This window comes from Haliotis rubra, unplaced genomic scaffold, assembly GCF_003918875.1.
Source record: "Haliotis rubra isolate DU_JTF1 unplaced genomic scaffold, ASM391887v1 Scf101, whole genome shotgun sequence".
Lineage (NCBI taxonomy): Eukaryota > Metazoa > Mollusca > Gastropoda > Lepetellida > Haliotidae > Haliotis > Haliotis rubra.
The window spans coordinates 898792-908437 of NW_025764904.1; positions in this window are offsets into that span (position 1 = coordinate 898792).

Sequence of the window (9646 nt, forward strand, 5' to 3'; positions counted from 1 at the left end):
TGACCATACGTTATCCAGATATAAAGTCATATCGCGTATTGTCTATAAACAGGATTGGAGTGGCATAAACTTACGCTTGTCTTTCAGATCAGTTTACAATTTTAGAATGGCCAATCAAACATATGTTGATCATAGCTTTTATTCTGTCAATAATTGTCAATAAATTAATGTTCATTTTCACAAGGGCAATATCGACATAATATGAAATTGACTCTGTTGAGGCACCGAGCTCATTAACCTTGGATAGTGATTTTGGACATACGGGGGTGGGGGTCATGTGGATAGTGACATTTGACATACCGGGAGTGGGGTCATGTGGATAGTGACATTTGACATACCAGGGGGTGAGGATCATATGGATAGTGACATTGGGAATACTAGGGGTGAGGATCATATGGATAGTGAAAATGGACATACCGATGGTGACGATCATGTGAATAGTGGCATTGGACATACCGGGGATGGGGATCATGTGGATAGTGACTTTGGGCATACTAGGGTGTGGAGGTCATGTGGATAGTGACATTTGGCATTCTGGGGTGGGAGTCATGTGGATAGTGACATTTGACATACCATGGAAGGGGGTCATGCGCATAGTGACATTTGACATACCGGGCTGGGGATCATGTGGATAGTGACATTTGACATACCTGGGTAGGGGGTCATGTGGATAGTGACATTTGACATACCGTGGAAGGGGGTCATGCGCATAGTGACATTTGACATACCGGGGTGGGGATCATGTGGATAGTGACATTTGACATACCTGGGTAGGGGGTCATGTGGATAGTGACATTTGACATACCGTGGAAGGGGGTCATGCGCATAGTGACATTTGACATACCGGGGTGGGGATCATGTGGATAGTGACATTTGACATACCTGGGTAGGGGGTCATGTGGATAGTGACATTTGACATACCGTGGAAGGGGGTCATGCGCATAGTGACATTTGACATACCGGGGTGGGGATCATGTGGATAGTGACATTTGGCATACCATGGGTGGGGGGTCATGTCATTGGCCATACTCTAGTTGGGGGTAATGTGGACAGTGACATTTGACATAACGGGGGTTGGGCAAAAGGGAATGCGTTTTTTGTGTAGATTGATGGATCGGGAACATTACTTTAAAGGGCCACTGATCCAGAGCGATTAATGTTTCCAGCCAATAGTCTTATTACGAAACCAAGCAGCAAACTGGTCAGCCCTTGCTCCCTCGACCGTGACGGACGCGGGGAGTAAAACAATAACAAAAGCAACAACCAGTCAACGGAAATTGCTCTGGATCAGTGGCCCTTTAGCCATTAGGCTACCTCTTCGCCCCAAAGGTTCTATAAATACAACAGGAATGAAGTGTGGAATTTATTGCAGTGAAACTACAGTTTTATCCAACCTACATTTGTTAAGGCGCTCGCTCGTCACGCCAAAGACCCGGGTTCGATTCCCCACATGGGCACATTGTGTGAAGCCCATTTCTGGTGTCCTCCGCCGTGATATTGCTGGAATATTGCTAAAAGCGGCGTCAAACTAAACTCACTCACTCACTCATTACAGAACCGTTACCACTTAGAATAACTGCAGTGTGAATGACTCTGGCATTCGTGACCAGTTCGTGCTATTCCGGTACGAGCCGAATAGCGACTCGCGGGAATTTGTGCAGCTGGAATCCCTCTAACTGGAAGAAGGCATAGCTCACAGAAGTGCTGACTTATTTTACTATTAGCCTTCACCATGAGTGATTCGCATATATTTCTACGATAGATAAGTGAGTGAGTGAGTGAGTTAATATTTAACGTTACATCGGCAATATTTCAACCATATCGTGACGAGAACAATTTAATTTACATCAACATCAACTACTAGAGTATCACAGCTCTTAATCTTAAACTAGTACGCTATCATAAAAAAGACAACACAATATAAAAACGAGCTATAGATCGCCAACAACTGAAGGCAAATCACCATACTAGAGACCATGGGGACTTACAGTACCTTTGCTACCTGCATATACCCTGTCTGGATGTATACCATCCCTTCAGCCGCTGGCGATTATAGGAAAGCCATAAATTAAAATCACACAAATGCTACGTTTATAAATGTTGTTAAGTTGAAATGTACTTTGAAGGTTTTGGGACTTACGTATCCTCGCAGGAGGACAATAATTTTACCATACTTTAACCCCCTAACTATCTCCGGGCCCATTCAACCACCCGTAAGGGGCGAAGTGGTGCAACAGGAATGCCTGGTCCTGGTTCCAGTGCACTCAACCACCAGACTCCCTTGCTCCACCGACACAGGGGCGCAACCCACGGCAAACGGTTGCCCAATTCGGTCATACGACCAACAATGGGGTGCTGTGGACTCAATATGCCCCCGGGTCCACACGGGGGGTTGAAGAGATCTCAGCGTTACCCAGTACCCACCACGAGGAGGTGGCTCTTCACGGGTGCCTCTTCGATATATAACCCGTGAAGGTACGGGTTAGAATTGATTTTCAGTAATCCATGATTGTCGTAAGAGGCGACTAATGGGATCGGGTGGTCAGGCTCGCTGGCTTGGTTGACACATGCCATCGTATCCAATTGAGTAGATCGATGCTCATGAAGTTGACCACTGGATTGCCTGGTCAGGATTCGATCATTTACAGACGCCGCCACATAGCTGGAATATTGCTGAGTGCAGCGTAAATCTAAACTCACTCACTCACTTCACGTCCAAAGGCATGTGATACGTTTTTTTCTGCAGAATGAAACAGTACCTGAATTCAGATGACATATGTCAGGCTCACTGACGTGGTTGACACATGTCATCGTATCCCAATTGCGCAGATCGATGCTCATGATGTTGATCACTGGATTGTCTGGTCCAGACTCGATTATTTACAGACCGCCGCCATATAGCTGGAATATTGCTGAGAGCGGCGTAAAACTGAACTCACTCACACTCACTCATTCTGCGATATGTCATAATATATTGTAAATGTTATTCATAATCTGACTTGATGTACTTATCACAATTAACTGTGTGATGTGTAAAATTGTAGATGCAAGACGCATGCAAAGTATATGATGAATAATCCTGACAAATGTTTTGACTGAGGTATTTGCAGTCATGGGTGCATTCTGATTGGTCTGATTTTCTTACAGAACTTCGGGAAGACATGGGTCATTTATGAAGGTTACGGAAAGAGACGAGTGGTAACGAATGTATATATATATATACTAGGCACATAAAGAAACTGTGCATATGAAAATTTAACATCTAAATTTATCAAACCTGGGTAGACACATAAGGATTTGAGCTCAGAGATTAGTGACATGTATCCAACATGCATGCACGTGCCACGTTCCGTGACGTCAGTGGGTTCGTCCGTAAGACGTGCAATACATTTTTGCACGTGCATTCCGGGAAAGAGAAACAGAGCAAATGAATGCCATACAATACTGTCACTTTGGAAAGCTCAACCCCTGCCCCTGCGATCGTTCAAAAAATTAAACGGCTATTGAAACGCATAGCATGCCAAGGCTCACGTCTGCACAACGTCATGAGGCCATTGGGATGGTCCGTGGGGGAATGTCTCAACGACAAGTGGCTGCACATTTCCACTGCCACCGGAACACCATTTCTGCACTGGTGAGACGCTACCAGAACACAAATGACGTCATCGATCGGCCACGTTCTGGACGTCCACGTGTAACAACGCCAAGACAGGACATATGGATAAGGGTGACCCATCTTCGCCACAGGTTTCAGACTGCAGTGATGACTGCCCGAACCATCCAAGGACTTCGCCGTATCCACCCCAACACAGTTCGACAACGTTTACGTCATCACGGGATCAGACCACGACGTCCCGCCATACGGCCTATCCTGACACAACGTCATCGACAAGCTCGCCGAATGTGGTGCCGAAATCATGTCCGCAGACCCTTGTTTTGTTGTAGAAATGTTGTTTTTACAGATGAGTCCAGGTTTAACATTTCCCATAGTGATGGACGTCAACGTGCCTATAGACGCGTGGGAGAACGTTATGCATAGACCTGTGTCTTGGAGAGGAATCGCTTTGGTGGTGGTTCCGTGATGATTTGGGGTGAAATAACAGCACGCCAAAGAACTCCTTTGGTGATTGTTCAGGGCAACTTAACTGGTGTGGGCTACAGGGATCAGATTCTTCGACCTGTGGCAAATTCACCGGATCTCTCCCCGATAGGGCATGTTTGGGACGAGATGGATCGACGTCTTACTCATCCGCCAGATAACGTCCTTGACCTTGCAATAGAACTTGAGAGAATCTGGCGTGACATCCCACAAGCCTTCCTTGCACGTTTTGACAGGCTCTATGCGTCGTCGATGCACTGCTTTTCTAACTACCGATGGTCGACATACCCGTTTTTGAGCTTGTGACATGGTCGTTTGACCCCTGTCCCGCTTGTGGACTCGTGACGTCATTGTGATTGACTTTTCAATTGCAATTATCCAGACTTGTTATGGTCTCATGATCCCTCCATTAACGTTTATCTGTACCTTTGACATTGTTATCGTACTCATCAACTGGGATAATATTTTGACAATGCAGTTTCTTTATGTGGCTAGTATATATTTGAGCAGCAAGTGATGTATGTGTAGATGACGTCCCGTCGTGGGTAGGGGTACAGATAGCCGAGCACGTCCCGCAGACATCGTCAGGCCTCCACTTCGCCATGATTAAGGATCCAAATATTATATTGTACTAAATCCCACCGGTCCATTTACAAAACAAGAGTAGAAAGATATAGTGCTTGAGTATGGTTTTACGCCGCTTTTGGCAATATTCAAGCAATATCACGGCGGGGGACACCATACATGGGCTTCACACATTGTACCAATGTGGGGAATCGAACCCGGGTGTTCGGCGTGACGAGCGAACGCTTTGACCACTCGGCTACCCCACCGCCCTATAAACAGATATAATGATACTAATATGTACAATACAGCTGTAAACACGTGCTGCATACATTTTTTTCTTATGGTGATGCAAGATGCTGTACGCAATAATTATACGGAAGTGACGTCACGATTCTATGTTTTTACACCGACAGAGCCAGGTGGCCAAATAGAGCTGACCAAAGAACTGTTTTACCATTCTGTCTGGGCTAGTACAAGCAGCCGCACATACACATACACACGCATGCACGTCGTCATATGAGCGAAATATTCTCAAGCACGACGTAAAACCTAACATAACCTCACCTCACCTACTTTAAATATACGTAAACAGTGCAAAGAAACATTATAAATGACGGTGGTTTCATACCAGACTAAAATTCAATTGTGATCCCTGATAGGCAGGGATTAGTCTGTCTCACAGTCCCTGAACCACATTATTTTCCTTACTACCAAGCCCTCTCTGCAGTGCTAAAGCCCTAAATAAAGCAAGTCTAGATTTCCTCAGGTCTGAATCTCTGGTCACCCTGGGGCTCCTTTTCAATTTAAATGGGCTTGTTTGTTACTATCAAAATTATATATATTCAGAGACTAAGCATTAGTCTAGGCAAGGATCAACTCATTCACTTAAAGGTGTGAAGCCTATTTCTGGTGTGCCCCGCCGTGATGTTGCTGGAATATTGCTAAAAGCGGCGTAAAACCAAACTCAGTCAGTCAGTCGTCACGCAGAAGACCCGGGTACAATGTGTGAAGCCCATTTGTGGTGTCAACCGCCGTGATATTGCTGATTCCATATCACCATCCTTCCTTAGGGGTCACGTGAGAGACGCGCATGCGCACTAGTCAGTAGCGAATGTGTTCCTAGTTGTCTTGACAAGTTTTTATAGAAGATTCTTCCAACATCGGATTATTTTCACAAACGGATATATATAGTGTGTTTGACGTCGTCTCTACATTGTTCACGGATTTCGGATGTGTATCCCAGCGTCACGGAGATAGCGGTGCTGGAACTTTCCTGTACGAAGGACAAAAATCCTAGTGGTACTGACAATACTTGAGGCTGACCAATATGGCGTCAGAGCAATGTCCCCTCGCAGAGGGAACAAGTCGGGAGAGAGAGAGCAGCAGCACCTCTCCCAATGACGATGCTCTAGCAAAAGTCCTTGCTGCGCAGCAGCAACAGGCAGAGTCCATCAAATTTTTGACGGAAACAATCATTCAAATTGGGGCGAAAAGAAAACAGGTTTCTTCCCCTGTCATAGAGGTCAGCGATCAACAAGCTTGGCCGAGGGGTCTTGGAAAGGGCGGGTCACTGAAGCGTAAAGCCAGTGCCGATGCCGACTTACTGCTGATAGTGATATGTCAGACGCAGAGGACAATGATCCTTTTGATGACATAGTTGACACTTTACAAAGTGATCATGAAGCAGAAAGTGAGAATGAAGTTGACGCAGTCATCTTCGAATTAAATCCTTATTTCAACAATGATGACAAATTTGGTCCTAAAGTGAACGAGGTTCTGGGAAGGACTATAAATGAAGGGCTGAGATCGCAGCTGAATCTCGAAGCACTGAATCAGACGAAGGATAAGTATCAGAAGCCAGAAAACTGCCCTAATCTGACTGTTCCGAGACACAGCAAAAATAACTTGGTTTCCGCAATGCGGAAACATGGTGGAAAGTGGACTGAAACTTAAGTTTCCACCTAGAATCCAGTGAGTTTCCGTTCTTTTACACTGAGTTTCCGCAATAACGGAAACTTACAATTACCCACTTTCTAAGGGTTTCCGCAAGGTTTCCGTTACCCAAACTCCAACAGGTTTCCACAAGGTATCCGTTACCGAGAGTGAACAATCAAGTGTGGAATCAGGTCAAACCACAAACCAGATCCATAGATTCCAAGCTACAAAATGTTCAAAGCCTCTTGGCTAAGGCTTTTTGTCCTATTCTGGAGCTTACTGATGAAGTTATGAATGCTTCTAGAGATAAGAAGCAACAGATCAGTTTAAAAACTTTGGCGAAGAAGTCTTGCGATTCTCTACGCCTCTTGTCAGCTGTGTTCGTAGAACTCACAAATCACAGGAAGGACACATTCAATCCGGAGCTCAAAGGAGCTTACAAACAGCTGTGTGCACATAACAATCCTGTTACTGACCAGCTTTTCGGCGATGATCTTGCAAAACAAATTAAGGACATTTCTGAAGCTCAAACCCTCTCTGCCAAATTAAGCGGTGGCGGAGACAGGCCAGTTCAGTTACCATGGAAACAAACCCCAGGTGGAAAGCCCAGTTACGTAAGACGTGACACTCACCAGCATCAGGGCCGGAACGACCGAGATCGGCGTTTTTTAGGTCAGAACCGCCGGAACAACTTCAAAAGGAGAGGCGGCTACCAACAACAGAAAAAGCAGTAGAGTGCACTCTATCTGCCCCAACTAAAGAGGTGAGAGATCTCTGTGACACCTTAACGCATACACCGGATAATTTTAAAGCTGGTAATACAGCTTCCTGTTGTTATCAGTGGCAAAAACTAACGTCTGATACATTTATTTTGGATACTGTCAGTGATGGCTATATAATTGAATTTGACCAGCTACCTTCACAAGATCAATCCCCAAGGCCGATTCAATTTAGTGAAAATGAAAACGTGGCTATTACCCAACAGGTTGTCCATATGACCATGATAGGTGTTATTCAACATGCAGAACCGTGTGCAGGTCAATGTATCTCAAACATTTTCAGCAGAGATAAAAAGGATGGAAGTATCCGTATTATTCTTGACCTTACAGTGCTAAATAAGAAAGTGGACAAAGTGAAATTTAAAATGGACACAATAAAAACAGCCATAAATTTAATGAAGCCAGATTGTTTCTTTGCTAGCGTGGATCTAAAAGACGCATATTACACGATCCCAGTGCACAAAGATTACAGGAAATTCATGAGGTTTTATTGGGACGGGCAGCTTTTTCAATTTACATGCTTGGCTAATGGGTTAACTTCTGCCCCAAGAATATTTACCAAAGTGTTGAAAGTTCCATTCGGAGAATTGCACAAACAAGGCCACACGATATCAGGATATATTGATGATAGCATTCTTGAAGGGGATACTTATTCTTTGTGTGAAGCAAAAATCACAGCTACAATTCAACTTTTTCATTCCCTTGGTTTTACTATACATCCTCGCAAGTCAAGCCTTGTTCCAATGCAGGTTATAACGTACCTCGGATATGTTCTGAATTCTCGAGATATGACAGTTAGTTTGACTGAGGAAAAAACGGGGAAAATCAAAAAATGCTGTGTGGAATTGACTAAAAAGAACACTGTCTCTATTAGAGAACTGGCCTCCTTGATTGGTAAATTCGTTGCCTCGGAACCAGGTATGAAGTTTGCTGTGCTGCATTATAAACGGTTGGAGATAGAAAAGAACACGTTATTGTCGCTGAACAAGGGCAATTTTAATGCAGTTGTGCAGGTTCCTGCTGTCTTTTTCTCGGAACTCAGCTGGTGGATACAAAACTTAGGTAACATGCCTAAACCCGTGTACACTCCCGACACATCATGGAGAGACAACACCAAAAGGGGTTACGTGCCCACCCTCCCTTACCCTCAACAATTGGTAAGATGAAACATTTTTGCTCAAGATTGACTAGTGCGCATGCGCGTCTCTCACGTAACCCCTAAGTCAGGAAGATGGTTCATGGAATTACACTCAAACTTCACCTTACAGGTAAGTCTCGTTTAATTGTATAATTATATTGCTAACAGCTGCGTAAAACTAAACTCACTCACACTAGTTCGTGATTGGGGTGCTGAGTCAACAAACTGATTGATTGACCACTGTTTTCACTCTGGCCCGCTAGGCTCTTTCCGCTACGTCGGACAGCAATGGCGTAGTGATATTACGCGTAGGCGATTTACCGCCAGATCCTAATGTAACACCATGCCCGTTGTAGGTAATGATTAAATCCATCGATTCTGCTCTTTCAGAAACAGATACTTAAGACTTCAACCATGTTATTGTTGACAAAAACATTTCTAAATTTGTATATTATTACTTAATTAAATGACGTGTACGTCAGATTTACTTTTGAACTAATCATCTGAACTAATAATGTGACGTCATAATGACTTCAATACGGCAATTTATATTCATAATTAATGTGACCCTTGAAGGTCCGGGTTAGAGTATTGATCTTCAGTAACCCATGTTTGTCGTAAGAGACGACTAAAGGGATCGAGTGGTCAGGCTCGCTGACTTGGTTGACACAGGTCATCGGTTCCCAGTTGCGCACATCGGTGCTCATGCTGTTGATCACTGGATTGTCTTATTAACGGACCGCCGCCGTATAGCTGGAATATTGCTGAGTGCGGCGTAAAAGTAAACTCACTCCCTCACTCATAATTAATGTGAATTATTTATTAGGGACAATGGCAAACGGAAACAATGAGAACAGTAATATTTGGATCATAACTCTCCGCAGATTCTGTTGTGCCAGGTGATAGGCATGGCGCTTGGCACTTGTTCAAATAATAAAAATAATAATAATGATAATCGACCACTTTTATAGCGCCATTTCAGGATGAATATCTGGTTCAAAGAGCTATTATTATCATTAAACCGGATAACCCAAGCTGCTTGTGAGGCGCTAGAAGGTTAATAGTCACATGACTTATCCCACCGGGTACCCATTTTCTGCTGGGTGAACAGAGGCAATTGTGAACTTA